General features: G+C 40.2%; 1 protein-coding gene across 1 annotated transcript in view; it reads left to right on the plus strand.

The window, feature by feature from the left end:
* The first annotated feature begins 5,567 nt into the window (after window positions 1-5,567).
* LOC120742264 (leucine-rich repeat-containing protein 4C-like) overlaps window positions 5,568-17,977 on the plus strand; it is a 44,497-nt gene continuing 32,087 nt past the window's right edge. Inside the window, exons 1-3 of the mRNA XM_040045491.1 lie at window positions 5,568-5,665; window positions 6,021-6,076; window positions 6,300-6,729. The gene's annotated coding sequence lies outside the window, so the exon portion shown is untranslated. The remainder of the gene's footprint in view (window positions 5,666-6,020; window positions 6,077-6,299; window positions 6,730-17,977) is intronic.

The following is a 17,977-nucleotide window of genomic DNA, read 5'->3' on the forward strand; positions in this document are numbered from 1 at the left end:
CAAAAAAGTCAAGCGCACTCAGCCTTTGCTCTCTGCGTGGGCTTCATCTTGTGGATATCTGTCTCTTTGGGGGCGGCCATTTTAATATTCAAACCAAGCAGAGAGAACAAGTGCAGAGGGACAGCGGCCATTTGAATAATTGAAGAGGCTCCGTAGAGCTAGAGGATCCTCTCTCTCTTTCTTTCTCTTTCTCTCACCATATTTCCCCTTCCGTGTTTTTTTCTTCCAGCCCAGCTTCTTGAAGTTTGTCCCAGAAAGCAGTCTGGGACTTGTGCTATCACAGCAGCCGAGCCAACATCCCAATAGACTGATGGGAAAAGATAGAAAGGAAGGAAGATGAGGAAAAAAAAGAGATGTCTCACAGAGGGAAAGAAATATAGAGGCCAAACTTGTTTTGACAGATAAGTGGCTATGGACCAAAATGAGGGATAAAAAGAATCAACTAAAGCCATCTCTGCCCATAATTTGTTAAACACTTTCACATAGCTTTTCCCATCTGTGTCCTTCAATTTGTCTGACAGACTTTAAAGCCAGTATCTCTAAATAAGCCAGTGAGCAGTATCCTCTTTCTCTTCCCCCAAAAAAGAAAGAAAGAAAAAGTCTCTGTGAAGCTCTACGAAGCACATTTAGATTCTTACTGTCCTTTATCGTTTCATCATATCTTAAGCAGAAACTCGGAAATTTCGTTCAACTAAATTGTTCTCTCAATTATGTGTTTGTAGCAAAAGGGCTGTCAGGATTACCTTCAGAAGCAATATTTATTTATTTATTACTGGATGAAGCTCCACATTTAAAATATGTGTCACACATCTTTTTCTGTGTTAGACAAGAGCTTTCCATGACTTTAACCAAGTGCTGTGACTGACTAAAAAGGTCCATAAAAAGGCACCGAAGGAAGATATACTGTATAATCAGATATTTTAGTTGAAAGAAACTGCACATTATAACTTGTCAAATACCTGAATGTAAGTATTTAATGGGACTCTGTGCAATGCCTATTTATTCAAAAGCTTTTAGAACCACCTTTAGCACCAATCATTTTAAACAATCATTTTCTGTATGATTTATTAGTCTCTCACATCAGTGTGGAGGAGTCGTCTTCTTTACAATTTTGATTCAGTCCATTTAGATTTCTATGCATTCCTTCATACACAGTTCTCTTAAGGTTCTGTCATAGCCTGTCAACTGGGTTGAGGATTGGACTTTGACTGGTGCTATTGCAACAACTATATTCTTTTATTTTTCAGTACTGATTTGCTGCTGTGCTTGATTATTGTCCTGCTGAATGGCACATTTTTGACCAAGCTTCAGCTGTCAGATCCATGGCTTCACATTTGAATACTTTGGAATACAGAGGGATTCATGGAAGACTGAAAATCATCCCAAAGCATTACCTCTCCACCACCATGGTTGACAGTTGCTATTTTTGCTGATAAACTTTGATTTTCATCAGATGTGACCCTATGCATTATGACCAGACATCTCCACTTTGATCTTATCGGTCTAAATGACATTGCTCCAGAAGTCTTGTGGTTTATTCTGATGCAACATTGCAATCCTACACTGTGCTGCCATTTTCGCTTCAGAGAGAAACAAATCATACTTCATCTATTTTCTTCTTTCTGAAATCAGGGTTGTTAGCTGCCATAAGGTGAGAGGCAGATGAGAGCTTCTTTTTTCTAATTGGACTGTCATGACATTTAACATGCTAACTGAGGCTTATAAAGTGTGACTTGTAGCTTTTGGGTTTTTTGCAGTTTCTCCGAGCACTGACGGTCCGACCTTGGTTTGAATTTGCTGGATCGTTAATTCCTGCCTGGAAAGATTATGGCACTGTATTAACATATACCCGAATGCTCCAGACCAGCAAACTGCCAAAACTTCTGCTTTTTTAGTGGCGATCACACTAGCTGATGATCACTTAATCAAGAGCATTTGATTCACAGCACTCGGTTGTACTTACCCTCTGAACTCTTATGGGAGCAGCTATGGTGTGTTTTTCATAGAACTGCAGAGAGTTGCATAAAGACTTCGTTTTTCATATGGCTGCAATTATCAAAGTGTCCAATACAAAATTATGGAAGGTTTGATAATTATTTGCATAGAAATAATTAGATAATTAGCTGCAAAGAAGTTATATTTATATGAGAGACAGGGTTGTACTTTACATTAATACTGTTTCAAATGCCAGAAAATGATACCTATTGTGATATTGTGTAAGTAAGAGCCCTTTTGGAATGAATATGTTACATTTTGAAAGCTACAGATTATAGAACGCTCAAATTACATGTACTGACATATAGTATCCCAGCTGTTTTAGGCTGATTAGTTTGTCTGAAAAAAGGCTAAAAGAAGGATGACAGATTCACATTTCTTTAAATCCTTCAGAAAAATATAAAGGCATATACACCTGGTCTCAGAAGTCTCCAACCATGCCTTTTGCATGGAAAATAGAAGTAAGAGAAGCTGTCAAACTGTCAAATAGGCTTCTAACGCAGTATGTTGATTTACCACCCAGAAGCCATTTGTGGGCTGAAAGTCTTTGGCACTGACACTAAGTATTGCTGTTGTTCAGGTTTAAATAAGACATACAGTATATTTATATTGTCCTTGTATGAAAAACATTCTAATGAGGGAGTACATAGTTAAGGCAGCATGTGGTTGATATTGATTTGATTGTACAGATCTGCTGAGGTTTTCTTTTTAGCAACAAAGGTTGTGCACCCCACCTCCCCACCCCAGTTCCCTCCACCTTTATTTTTAATTTTTTCTGCTCAAGAGAGCTCAATGAATTAAAATTCATATTTCATCAAAGCGTGAACAAAATGCTGATAACAGAAAATATTTCTGAATGCATCTTTAGTTAGAAGACTGAAAAGTATCTGAGTTTTATGATTGTTGCCAGTTTGGCATTACTGCAGTGCTGTGTAGGAGAATTATACTAAAGTAAGTCGCAATTGTGGCTCAGTATATGTAATGGGAAACTAAAAGGTCCAGTTTTGTGCACCTGGATCTGACTTTACATGAGGCTGTGAAAATGAACTAAGGTAAGAGTCCCACTAATTTAGCTCCTCAGAACAGGATTATGTTTAATCAAAGTGAAATTGGCATGTGTTCTAACAAGCTACCGTTTTAGTTATGCATGAAGAGGCAAATTCTGACTTTCACAGATGTGGAAACTAAAATGTTTTATGAGAGTGCTGAAAATGTTTCTGGTTCACCGACTAAAGTCAGATAGATGTTAACAGATTCAAAAATGGCACATATGGAACCAGTAATTTTAAATTGTTTTCTAAATTAAGACTTACTGTAGCTAATTATGTCTGACACATTCATTCATGGTTACCGTGTATACTGATGGCTGCTAGATAATTGTTTCCAGCCCTTTTCAGTCACATAAAAAATAAAAGATGTAGTATGATTTAGCTAACACAACTAGTACATGACAAATTAGCTAAATTACAAGATTCCAAAGGTTAAAAAAATCATGGATCCAACAAGATGTATGAATAAGGTGCTGGGTACTATGATCCAGTGTTATGAAATGACTCGGTTATCACTGGCATAGACTGTAGAGGTAAAAAAAAACAAAAAAAAAACAGAGAGAACAACATTTGTACAAAAGATATATTCCCTTGGGCAGAACTGGTTAAATATTTACTGGATTAATAGATTAATATCCTACTAGTGTAATATTTTATAGTGTAGTGGTTTACAAATTTGGCTTAAAAGTGCAGGTTCCCAGGCTCAATCCTAAGAGAAAACACAAATCCTTTTAGGGTTCCTTCAGGAGGGGCATGTAGTTAAAAATTTTCCAAATCAAATATGTGGTGCTATGTGCTATCACCTTGAGATCAAGGGGATAGCCAAACACAAGTCTTACTGGTGAAGCTCAAAGAATGGCAATATTGCTTGTTATGCTGGTTAGTCCAACATTTAGACTGAAACATCTTAACATTTAATGGACTGTCATGAATATTTTACAGATATTGAGGTTCCAAAGATGATAGATTGATCTGACTTTGGTGATTCACTGTCTTTTCCTTTAGCAGCACGCAGTGTTACAGTGCAGGATGGACTGCATCAGCAGTTGTTGGATGGATCGCCATATACTCTGGTGCAGAAATGTCCAATACCCCAATCTGATTATAGCACCATTATCAGCTCAAACTTTTAATGTGTCTAATTTCTTGGTTCATCTAACAGTTTATTTTTCTTCACAAGCGCTAACACACCATCACAGAACCTTAATGACGATATTGCAGAAATGCAAGCAGTTCACCTGCTCTGACTGGATTTTTTAAAAATATTTTCAAGAATCTAAATCATTATGTTCAGGTTTGAACTGGACAAGTGGTTTGATTAATCAATAAAGAACTGAGTATTTATCAATAAGGAAGCTGAACTCATAGAGTGCAACTGTGACTTGTATAATAGCAGTTGAGAGCAATGCCTAAAATACCAGTCCAAAATCCCTTTTAGTTACTCTTTTGATGTGCTGACAGTGAAGACCGTAGCACACAATTCACCTCATTTTCATACCCATCAAGCCGTTCAGTTATGCTTTATGAAAGTGTCACTGTTTTGTGTTTCTTTAAAAATGCATCCATGTTTTTCCCCCGCAACCACCACCACCACCTCTCTGTAGATAAGCTGTCACTATTTACTTTAAACATAGATTCTCTCACAGCTCTCATTCGATTTGTTGTGCGATCAAAACAACATGTAATACAATACCATTATGACTAATTTATATTCATCTTTGTTCTTTCTCCCTCTCTCTCTCCCTGTCTTTCTCAATCTCATAAAACAGCCTGGCTTCAGTGACCAGGAGCCGCTCTGTCACGTAGCTGACTTGTGGTTCATTATGTCATCTAATGAGACAGGCGGTTCATCTCAGATCAAATGAAACCACACTCACTTCTGTCTGTCTGTAGGTCTGAAAGTCACTAAAGCTCCTCGCCTACTATCCTAGCCTATATTTCATCTTATCACTATTGGCAGTTAGGACTCAGTAAATCAGTAAGAAGATGACATTGATGGGAATGATGAAAAGATATATATGTGTGTGTGTAGATATGTGTACTGACTTTAACATGGTGGTCAATTCAGATTCTTTCTGCACTTTTTATGTGGAAGAAAGCTGGTAGGAGGTGCACATGTTGAACGGTTGAATGTGGGTTTATTTGTGGATGCAGACCGTTTTGGATGACTGAATAGAGCATAACGCCTGTAGGTGGCAACCATAGGCTACCTCATCAACAACTGAATCACACGTACGCGCGTACCGACGCACACACACACACACACACACACACACACACACACACACAAACACACACACGTACACGGAGACATTAGACCTGGGCTTGCGTTAATGCTATTGATCCCTGATAATTAACGACCGCTGTGTGATTTAAATGGGCAGATGGGCGCGCAGGCAAAGTGGTCAAAGTTAAAGTGGTCCCTAGGCAATTTTTCAGGAACACGCTCTCGCCCACACGTGCCCGCACCTGCATACACTTAGTAGCCTAGCTACACGCGCACACACGTGATTCGCTCACACGCACGCGCGCGAGCCAGATCTGTGCCTGGAGACCGTGATCTCAACGTGCTCGCTATTCCAGTCATGGACTGCAGCGAGCGGGGGGACCATTAGGAGACGGTGGGCAAGAAAAAAAAAGGCGCTTTATTTGCAACACACGGAGGATGTTGGTGCTGTCTCACCACCCGGATCGGACACATGCTCCCTGACAAGCGGAATTATTACTAATAGCTGCGCTTATGTAATCAATGCGCCGGGTTGCTGTGTGTGTGTATGTGGGGAGGGGGAAATAGCACCCTGTAGAATCTTCCCATTTGACTTAATAGAGAATACTGTATGCCATATGCTCTTAGAGGAGCCTATGACAACCCATTTGTCCTGATGCGACGCATGTGATGGTTGCAGTGGGACGGATATCCTTAATTTTATCCAATAGGCGTCCTCAGGTTTTCTTTTTTCTTTTTCTTTTTTGTAGGAAGGTTCTGCACCCCGTTCGTTCTGCGCTGACCTTATCAGCAACGCTTTAAATGGGTAATTGTTAACTGTCAGGTGTTTCCACTGGTTTTGTTCATCTTTATTAAAAATTCACAGCCAAACAGGTATATCTGTAAGAATCAGTCCACTTTTTTCTTTTCTCTCTCTCTCTCTCTCTCTCTCTCTCTCTCTCTCTCTCTCTCTCTTTTGTGCTTTTCCCCCCTTTATCTCCCCCCCCCTCTCTCTCTTTTGGTCGAATTTGGTTTGGCGATTTTCAAAGAGGAAACCACTGGTGGGAGTCAGTTTTGGACTGTGACTCGTCTGGAGAGGAAGAGGGGGCCTATTCGGACTTGACCATCTAAAACTCTGCAGGATTTCCTCCTCTCAAGTCCAGAGGAATACCTTCAAGTCCAGGGGGGCTACTGCTGGTCCTCTTGAGCGTTTTTCCCCCGCTCGCTCATTGGCGCTCGTTGCATCCGAGGGAATGGTGGCCGCACCGCAGATCCACGCAACTCTTTCTGAATGTTTGGCATTTTTCGCTGGCGAACATTTTGACTTGTGATCGAGAAAAGACGCGGACTGCAGCAGCCTCTAATCCCTTTCACATGGAGATTTGTGCCTCGGTCGTACTGCAAATCTTGAAAACGGGGACCAGGGCCCTGCTGCTTTTTCATTCGATCAACCTCAATTTCTTTTATTCGAGAAAATGCGTAAGTATTTCACTGAATTCACTCCAATACAGCCCGTTTGGTGTGATGTGGTGCTGTGCATCCCCATGTAGACTAATCTCCCATCGCCATTTAACCCGCAATTTGGTTTGCTGGCAGACTTCAATGTAAGGAAAGCTACTTTTTAAATATTCTTTCATACGTCCTTCTTTTCTTTCTTTCTCTATGGGTTACGGTAGCTGTCGCATTCTCTTTCGGGTGTGAGCGATTGTGTGCGTTCTGGATTTGTGTGTGTGTCTGTGTGTGTGAGACATATGGGCTATATAGAGAGAGGGATAAAGATAGATAGGAAAGGGGGTTGAGGAGATGTGGGGGTAACTGATGCACCAAATCGTGTGTTTGAGCGCTCGGTAGACACCGTGAGTCTGTGTAGTCTCTGTTGCCAATAGGACATTAAAGCTAGAAAAAGGCCGACGTCATATGGTAATTCAAATTCAGTTCAGGTATTCTCAGCATACACGTTTGCAGCAAAAAGGGCGCCGGATTGGCCAGGTGGGCTGGCTGGTCCAGTGGAAGGGCGCTTTGAGTTGGAGGTTTGAGTCATGCTTTATTGTATAGAATATGCTCGTTTATGTTTTTTGTTCTTTTCCCTATGCTTATACTGGTGACCCAGTGTATCTCAAACCAAGCAACTCATGAGTGATACAGCTGGAGCAGAAAATAGGTTTTGATTCTCCCCCTAACACAGCCTGAGCAGGTCAGAGAAAGTATAGGGCAGCATTTTAAAATCTAAGCTGTCAAATCTTGAAGGACTTGTTGGGTTTAAGTAGCTTTAGTAATGCAGTCTTCAAAGAGAAAGCAAATTGAATAGGAGCTGTCCATCAGTGGGAGGTGCTGAAAATGCCCCGATGCTGAAAATACATGTGTGTTGGTTGAAATAGGCACATGGAGCTGGCATTGTTGGTGCAGGCATCAGCTAAAAGCAGTCCACTTAAACCTGAACCGGTTCCCTCTCAACTACACTCATCCACATTCACTTCTGGCGATTTTACAGCATGCCTGTAAAATGAAGGACACGGGCTGAGTGTGAATGAGTCTGTGATTCAGGGTTGGTTAACACAAATTTGCATGCACATATAGGCAGAGCCTTCCCATTATACGATATCTCATATGTGCTGTTGTTTGATGTAACATTTTTCACGAGTAGACACTTAAATAGGCTTTTCTGGTAAGCACTGGTGCAGTTGTTCTTTATGATCAGTAGGTTGCTAAAGAGTCAGGTTGTTGCAACTGTACTTCCCAGGATGTAGTTTATACAAACCTGCTTACCAGAAAGTTGACTCAGTGTTGAAGCGAAAAGGAACGCCTATACTTAGCATAAAGACAACATGTCATGTCTTGAAATCATTACAATGCAACTACCTCGTTGCAAGAAACGTGGGTCAGGCGAATGTTAATTTTTTTTCTGTCACCCCTTTTCTAACAGTTACTATAGTTTTGAAAGGAAAGTGTTTCTTTCTTTGTTGTATTTTTCCATTTCATAATTTGTTAGTTGTTTTCAGTGAGCCACAGGAATGCAGTTAGCCCTGTTTAGCACCTGGAATACAGAGCTGTGCAACTATTACATTTGAAGAATGGGGTTTGACATTGTATTGCTGAATTAAGCAAGAACTGTCCTAGAAGGCATATGTTGCTCTAACACCTGTATGTATCATTCACCGCTAAAATGCATTCCCAGATGTGCACATTAACCATGCCATCGCAACTTGATTGTGATGGTATTTGTTCATTCAGTACAAGTTTTTTTTTCTTTGTAAATTCCAGTTTTAACTTGGCGTTGTAGATGAAGCAACACCACATTCATCAACAGCATTTTTTTTAAATCTGAAATTTGAAATCTCTCCGTTGAAAATTTCTCAGTTTCAGTATTTCACATGTCATGTTTTACTATTGCCAGTCAAATGGGATTCAAATGATTTCCAAATCCCTCCTTTCTTTTCCCATCTGCTCTTCAAACAGTGTTCCCAACTATTTTGAAATCTGGGTTATTGTAGAGTATACAGTTTGCCCTCTATCCATTAAATATATATATACATACTCCTTTCTAAGTGATTTGCAACAGTTGTTTTACAGTTTTAAAATTCAAGTTCCTCCATGTGTAGTTCTGTTTGTGAAATCTGGAGATACCCTGTTATTGGAGTGTGCTGTAAGTGCTAAAATTAAGGCCACACACAAGTAAGTGTCTCAATAGGGCATTGGGCCACCTGAGGAGTAACAGTGAGCTCTTAGTTTCTGAAAAAAAACGGAAACCTGAAGCTCAGCTGGAGAGTTGTGAGTATTTCCCACCAGAAGTTCATATGAACCTTAAAGATGGTCAGCATCATTTTTATTGGAAAAGCTGTAGTGCTGTGTTTGGTTTCAGTGCTCGAAAGCAATGAATGGGGGGGCGGGGGTCTTAGGTTGTCCTGCAGATTTGGGTTTATCACCTTGTGTATTCCTCGGTTATGAGGCCAGAAACACCCAAAGCACGAGAAATATGATCACCCCGACAAGCATTGTCAGTTCTGGCATTTACCTGCCTACTAAGGGACCAAATGGACGTAAAGCATGCCAAGACCAGTCACCAGAGCAGCTCTGACAGAAGCCTTCGCTGTAGGAAATAAGCACTTGGGTGAATAAATTTCTTTTCATGCATGCCACGCATGTAGTCAACCACTGGTTCAAAACAGGGTGAACGGTGACTCATCTAACCACCTCAGATCTTTTTTTTTTCTCTCCTCGTTAAAGCGATGCATTTGTTCTCATCCAACCTGCTGCATAAAAGAGCTTGTTTGTAATAAGGAGTTTACGTGATTCAGATTCACCGTCACTTCCCTCCTTAAATATCGTTTTGCTAAGCTGCCTCCTTACTCCCCCAACAAACATTTGCAGCAGGTTGAATCATGTTGCCTTGCCTGTGTGGTTTTTTTTTTTTCTTTTCTTGCTTTTGGAAACGGTGGACATAGCGGAGGCACGCGTGTCTCTGTTTTGCTCAGGCGCTTGTGTTGTTTCACAGTTTTCTCTTTGCATTTTCCAATTTTCAAACTTCATTAAGTCAACTAATGTACATTACAGAAACTCCACAATCTATCCACTGATTAAACTTTTTTTTTCTTTAAGCCACAGGAACCAAAATAATGAGCAACTGGGTCTGCCCATGGTTGCTACACGCAGCACTAAGCATGGTAGGATGTTAATCACGGAGTAATTTGAAGGACCAGTTGCACACACGCAAACACACACAAACACGTGTGGAATAAATGTCTTCTTTTTTTTTCTCCAGTCTTTTAGATGTTAAATGTCCAGTCATCCAAACTAGGATTCCTAATTAATTCCCCCAAATCCTCAGGTTATGGGTCAACCCCACAAAGTTCAATCTGATTTCAGCATGACATTTTCAAGACATTTTCAAGACTCTGAAGCTGAAGCTACTGCGGTAGATTAATGCCTGTTTTTAAAGCCTTTTGCTTTCAACCTGACAACAGCAAGAAAATAAAAATAAAAAATTGCTGATTCATTTTCAAATGACTATCTTCTCCATTACACTTAAGCTTCTGGCAATTGATGGAGTCAGTCAGTGTTTTTGAGGAATACGTTTTGTTGTTTCATCAATTTATATCGTCGCCTTGCCCGTCTGCATATATCTCTGCTTGATATGGGAATCATTTATGGCTGAGCTCCTGTCTGGGTAAAGTGAAAAAAACACACACACAGCACAGTCCGCCCCAGGGCTTTGTGTTATATCTTAAATAATACAGAAGGATTGTTTGCTTTTCTATATGTATATTTAAAGCACGTATCCGTGTGACGTAAATATGTAAGTGGGTCGCGGCTGGAGATTAGAATGACTTCCAGCCGGCTCCATTTTGATAGATTGCACTCTGTATCTTTCCAGTAGTACCTCCACAAAACATGTGTTTGTGTCGAGTCAAGAGACAAGGCTGATCTGAGCGAGTTGGACTGCTCGGGTGTGAAAGAGTCCAACGCATGCCAGGCTGGAGAGAGACTTAGTATTCACTGTAGCAGCTTAAGTTATGCCTTTGTGCACCAGAAAGGGGATTATTCAGCGAATCCTGCTCTGTGTCATTCACGAGTCTGCATTTCTAAATCAACAAATATTAGTGTGGTGATGTATGAAGACGCTGCATCTGCGTGTGTGCCTGTAGAACTAACTGCCTGCTCATTACGGCTGCTTGTGGCTTATGTAGAACGGCGGCGTTGAGGCCTGCAAAAAATAAAAAAATAAAAAAATCATAACTTATGGCACAAATGTTGTAATTGTTTTGACTGTGGCTGTCGGTGCCTTATTTCACCATCTGTGTTGTGTGCCATGTGTCTGCAGTGGCCTGCAGCAGGAGCCAGCCATCAACTCCATTGAGAGCCTCTGATAGAAAGAGTATGTTCGGGCTACGGGTACCATGTTTCTGCCTGCTAGCAGCAATGAGCCACTTTCTCGAAATGACATAATGACCTTTACAGATTCTGCTACAGGTTTCTAACGATCTACATATATACAGGTAAAGCTTAAGTCAACATTGTTTTCTGTGATATGAGACGCAGCTGAATTCCACCTCCTGCTGCTGAAGAATATATAATCACCGTAAATAATGCCCTAAAGGCAATTATGGCTTTTATTCAGCTACTTTACTGCTTTATTTATTTATTCATTTAAAAAAAAAATGTTTCATAAGTATATGTAATGCTGTACAAATCAAGTAAAGGCACATCACAGCAGCCTACAAGAAAGCACAGAACTCTGGAAGTCATTGGAGATGTTTATGGGAATTTGAAGCGATGTTCTCATTAGTGTGTTTATTTCACATCTAGTCCCAAGATGATGAAATTAACCAGTTAGTCAAATTCATTTTTTTTAATACTCTGTATTTTATTACACTACCAGTTAGCATAGCGTAAAACGTTTTATTGTTCAACCAGCTCTCTCTCAGCACACAGCAGGTAACTTTAAGACCAACCGTAGTTATTAAAATTTGAAAGAGAACCATACATCTAAGAAAATCCAGCTACATTTGGGCCAGTTTTGTTCAAGATATCTGGGCCTCTACAGACTTGAAAACTGCTCATTGAATAGTTCATGTTATTTGTCTGGAAAACCTTGAGACTGTTGGAGTGTGATTTTATGTGTGTGTTTATGCCTCATAGTAAAGGTAACTTTATTTTACCTTTTTTTTGCTGAAATTGAAACTGGTTATTAGATGTGATAATAGATTTAAAATAGTAATGAACTGCAAGAGTATTCAGAGGACACACCCTCTTCTAAAAATTACAAAGTTTTTGGCAATTTTAAGGAAAGTGATTGGATTTAGCACCAAATTTTAATGGGTGCTATTAAGGATGACCAAACTAAATCCAATCCAGAGAGTGTAAACGTTAATGTTCCCAGCTTGTTTGTTAAGTAAAAACATGTGCTAGAGTCTGTTTCTATGATGCTGATGCAATATTCAGTGTCGATCTTTTTAAAAATCAAATTAAAAAATGTAAACCTTCTAATAGTCTATACTCATTCCAAATGGACTAAAATATTTCAGTTTTACTTTTGATGATAAGGGCTACTAAAAATCAAAAGTCCTCTATCTGAAATTATTAGAATATTTCCTAAAATCAACCACAGAAGGACTTACAAAACAGAAATGTCCACCTCGTATAAACTATGCTCATTTATACTTGGTTGGGGTTCCTTTACCATGAGTTACTGCATCAGTGAGATGCAGCATTGAGGCAATCAGCTTGTGGCACTGCTGTGGCTCTACTGAAGCCCACTAGGCTGGCAAATCAAGCGCAATAACAACATGGTCAGCAAAACATTTTCGGCCCCGTGGGCAGCAGCAGAGTCCTGCAGGAAAAGGGAATCAGGCATCTCCATGAAGTTTTTCAGCAGATGGAAGCATGAAGTGCTGCATTGACTTTGGACTTGAGAAAACAGTGAACAACCACCACCAACACCAGCAGATGACATCACGCCCCAACTCATCACAGACTGCGGAAACCTCCCACTGGACTTGAGACGCCTTGGATTCGGTTCCTCTCCACTCTTCCTACAGAATCCTAGGCTCTTCATTTCCAAGACACAAAATTTACTTTTCATCTGACAAGAGGACTTCCTATTATTTATTATTTCCTACTATTTAACCCACGTAACGCACTTCTGATGTTGTCTCTTGTTCAGGAGTGGTACAGCAATCAGACTTTTGTCTCTTGAAGATACCAGTGCGTGGTGACTTTCAATGAACTGAACCACCGTCAGTCCACTCGTCGTGACTCTCTCCCAGGTTCTTGAATTGACTTTTGTGACTGCGGTCACACCTCTTGTTTGTGCACGTTTTCCCACCACATTCAACTTTCCATTACTATGCTTTGATACAGCGCTCGCTGAACAGTCAACCTTTTCAGCCATGACCTTCTGTGACTTAACCTCCTTGTGGAGGGTGTTAGGGATCAGGACAACTCCCACATGAGTGCGGTTGCATGTATTGAAGTAGACAAATATTTTCAGAGAGGGAATTTTTGATTTTCTTGCGCTATGAGACACACTCATCAAAATTTAAATAAAAGCCTTTTTAGGGCTTAAATATGATGTGCAACCCAACATAACCTGGCCACCCCACTGCTGTTTCCTCCATCAAGTTTCATTCATTTCATCCGAGTAGTTTGCAAATAATCTTGCAGCCAGATGGAAAATCATCACATAATAAAATATAATACAGTATTCAGAAAGAGAACAACTCATTTTTTAATGTGATTGAGGTGATGTAGTGTTGTAATCTGTTTAAATTGCTAGTGCTAATCTATAAAGAATTCATTAAATTATATCTTTTTAAGATCACTCCTTTGTCTTTTGAAGCTTTATTGGAAACGGTTGAGCAAAAAAATAAATAAATAAGGAGAAACACATCAGGACACCAGCTGAAAATTAAATCAGGGACTCTATGTTTTTGCTTATTTGACATGTGCCCTAAGGAGTTAACTGTTAGGTCAACCTAAAACCTATGTTCTGAATATTAAACACTATTCTAGGATGTGTTTGAAGGTAAGGCTTAGTGGAAGACAGCAGCTGTAATTTGAAAAACTAGAGTCATGGGAGGGGGGAAAAGTGTGGAAATATTTAGACTCTTGTCTAAGGGTGATCGTGGCTCAAGAGTTGGGAGTTCGCCTTGTAATCAGAAGGTTGCCGGTTCGAGCCCCGGCTTGGACAGTCTCGGTCGTTGTGTCCTTGGGCAAGACACTTCACCCGTTGCCTACTGGTGGTGGTCAGAGGGCCTGGTGGCGCCAGTGTCCGGCAGCCTCGCCTCTGTCAGTGCGCCCCAGGGTGGCTGTGGCTACAATGTAGCTTGCCATCACCAGTGTGTGAATGGGTGGATGACTGGATATGTAAAGCGCTATATAAATACAGGCCATTTGTCAATTTTGGCCATATTTTTGGCAGTAAATGATGCTAAGAGGAGTCTGGAACATAGTGAGAATATGAAGTGCATGCACTGCATATTTCTGGCCTGAAGTGAAGCAAAAGCTTTTTCTATTACTACATGGTATCTATGAATACATGAAGTATGACTACATGAAGTATTGCACCAGTGAAGACCTTTGCCTCACTATCAGTCATTTTTCTCCCCAGTGTTAGGATCTTTCATCACACTGCAATCTGTATGTCAACACATTGTACAAAAAGCCAAACAGTCACATATGTTGGTCCTAAAAGAAAAGTCTGAGTTTATTATGATTGAACCACTGGAGATTATTAATGGTTATTCATCCTGATAGTTGCTAGGATCTTTCAGTCTCAGGCCAAAGTGATGCAGCCCAAAAAAAATCTTCTGTGTTAAGCAAAGGTATTTAGTCAGAGCCCATAGTTTTATATCATAAGAAATTTGTGGTTTGGCTCATAGTGCTAATTAGACTGAAAATCACAGAGGTCAGAGAAGACAGACTCAAGTCCCACGCACAAGTTTGTACCTGGATCCATGCTTCAAAACACAACTAGACAGCAGAAGCCAGAGCAGACCAAAGCGAGCCGTTGGAGTATTCTGCCATTTGATGTATCAAGTTTAGACCTAGTGGAGGTGAAAGCAAGCCCTTGGAAGGGCTTTGCCTCAAAGTGCGGGCAAATCTCATTGTCTGCTTATCAGCCTCAAATTTACTCCGCCTTACTGAGATATTGCCTTGGAGAATTAGGGATAATAGCTGAAGTGATGACTGTCATGATGAGTCTCTATCTCTCTCATGTCTAATACACCCTCGTCTTTCCGGCTCCGTCTTTCAAACTTTCCCTTATTTATCTAATTCCCCACATATTAATATACATTTTATCTCCTGCCAGTTCTTTTGGCTCAGATGTACTTGATGAAAATAGCTGAGCGTTACTTAGTTCATGCGTGCCTGGGTTTTCATGTTACAACTCACAAGGAGCAGACAGTGATTCATGATACAATAAGGGGGTGTAAGAATTAAATCAATATCTAGTTCATTAATGCTTTGGCAAAAGGCTCAGATTGTAGTTGCTGGAATACACTAGATTGGCTTAATTGGCAAAAATGAAACCCCAGTAACTGGCGCCAAGTCAAACACTACTAAACTGAGAAGGGAATCTTGTAGGGATGACAAGATTGCCTGTTTATTGTGTCGCTTGGAGTTGCCTCTCCAACCCCTCCCCACCAATCTCACCACTTTTGTTTTTTACGACAACACTTCTTTTCACCAACACGGTTTTCCAGGGTTGAACAAAGCTGGGAGAACATCATGTTCCCTTGTTGCCTCGCACTAATGCATTATTGGTGAACCTCATTGTTTGCGACAAGAGCATTTTGTCCTTCACATTCAAAGGAAAGGAAAGAGAAAAGCCTCTCATGTTGCTTTTCTTTGTGTCTTGTATCCTCAATTATAACACAAAGTCTCTTTCATTTGTTATGAAATGTATTAAGACTTGGCTAAGTATCCAAAGGATACTTAGGATAAAGGATAGTTGTAAAACAATTTGATCTTTTCCTCGTTCCATGTGTCCTGTAATCTTTTTACATCAGTACAGATGGGGACATCCCAGTCATTTTTCTTGCAGTTTTTATTCCAATAGTGTGTTTCCAGTGTTCCTTTGACATTCAGCACAAGTGCATGCATAGCTCATATCAGCTCATATCGCTGCGCAATTGGTCAAATTTGTCATTAAATGTAGTAAATCTGCTTATTGTAACTATGCAATTAGTAAATATCTTTCATTTTCAACAAAAAAACAAGTATTCTACATATGTTTTGTATCACTTTCAGTGGAAAGAGAACTGACAGTCTGACCTTGACGTGGTTTAGAATTAAGCCCCTCCTTAGCTCCAGTTTGATTAAAATTTTCTCAGCACCAGCAGCAAGTAGCACCACTCTTGGTGACCACCTATAAATCACGGTGAAATATAGCACTGAGCAGTAAATGTATGCGCCAAAACCATAGCACAGGTGCTCTCAGAAATAATAAAACCGGCAGCTTCGGTTACTCCCTTAATCCAAATGAGTATTTTGTGTGAGCTGCTTCAGAAGGTGGTTGTCAGGCAGGTTGTTATGAGCAACTTTCCACGGTTCCTGTGTAGTGTTGGGCATGTCAGTTGTGTTTGCCTCTTCATGTAATCTCAAACTGACTCCATGTTGAGAGCGGGGCTCTGTGGGGGTAGTGCCATCTGTTGCAGGACTCCTTGGTCTTGTCAGTGAATGTTTAAAATGTGTATTTTTTTTTTAACATTATGGCTTTAATTTGGAGTTACCAGGACACCAAAATAAATTGGGACCTCACTGTATTCCTCCAATAAAAGAGGAATACAGGAAAAAAATCTCCAAAATATAATCATTGCTAACCGCTCTGAAAATACTGAGATTAGTGAAGGACATTTTGACAGCAACACTACGTGTGTGCTCCTTCATGAGAGTCTACCTTAATTTTCTGCCTGTGTGTGGATGTAAAAGAACAAAAACCAAAATGCATGACAGATAAAATTAAAACTATCCACTCTCTATTTTTCAGGGCGATCACAGAGATCTCAAACACTGGCATCTTGTCAGCATTTAGGCGATATACAAAACGATGTGCACGGGTTATTACTACTTGGGTTAAGCGAAAACAGTATTCTTCATGTGAACCTTTTGGATACATTGCCAAGAATCTACTTCTAAGTGCTTCTCAGCTGCTTCTGTCGCTGCAAATGTGTGTTACACAGTTGAAGTAAAAACCCTGCAAGCTCGCCCAACCAGCTCCCGCTGTACGGACTTTAATTATCCGTGCTGGAAAAATAGTGACACGAGCTGAGGTGGAGACCCAAGTCTTTATCGTTTTCACACCTCGATTATGAATATGATCAACAACGCGAGCCAATTAATTTTGTAAAGGAAGAAGGCACTGCTTGACTACAGTACCTACCACATGTTTTGCAGTTATTTTACTTAACAAGTCCTCTTAGCCCCTGTGATATAAAGACTGGGATCGGCTCCAAGTCCCCCTCCTCATGACCCTGAGCTGGATAAGCAGTTAAGAAAATTGGTGGAAGGATGGCAGTCCTCTAATCTGATTGGGTAAAAATGCTTCTTTGCGCCAAGATACCCAGATACACACACAGTTTGTGTTTCTCATCAGGCTTCAGAATTAGTATCTTATTTATTTCTCTATCCTCAGTGAGAGCAAACAAAGAGGGCCCGGCATGTCAGGCACAAAGACATAACTTTCTATTAAGAATACAACAAGATGATGCGCAGTGGTAAAAAGGTTGCATCTCTTACTTTTCGTGTCAGAACAATGTCTGTTCTGACACGAAAAGTAAGCAGAGTAAACAACTAGATCATCAAGTCAGGTCTGAAAATATCTGATCATGTTTTCTTGTAAATCAAAATCAAAAGGAATGCGAAGGTTGTGTAGGTTGGTTCATGCCATTAACTGAGTGAGCAGTTTCTGTGATAAATGCCAAAGGAGACTGAATTTCAGTTTCACGCGTTTCTTTGGGAACATATGGTAGTAAATTGAATGTTTTTCAGATAAAATAAGCAAACGGGCAAAGAAAAAGACAAAGCTCTAGTCTCTTAAATTTGCGTTTGGTAATTTCCACAATCCCATATTGTTATAAGTTTATCACACAGACAACTCGTATAATGACATATAATGACAGAAATGCACCAAGACCAAAACTAGGATGCAATTTACTTCACGGTAACTGTTGCTATGAGCCAGGCAAACTCTACCAGTATCCCCGAATCCTGTTTCTCATTCTTGTGT

This window comes from Simochromis diagramma, unplaced genomic scaffold (assembly GCF_900408965.1).
Source record: "Simochromis diagramma unplaced genomic scaffold, fSimDia1.1 OVJJ01000079.1, whole genome shotgun sequence".
NCBI lineage: Eukaryota > Metazoa > Chordata > Actinopteri > Cichliformes > Cichlidae > Simochromis > Simochromis diagramma.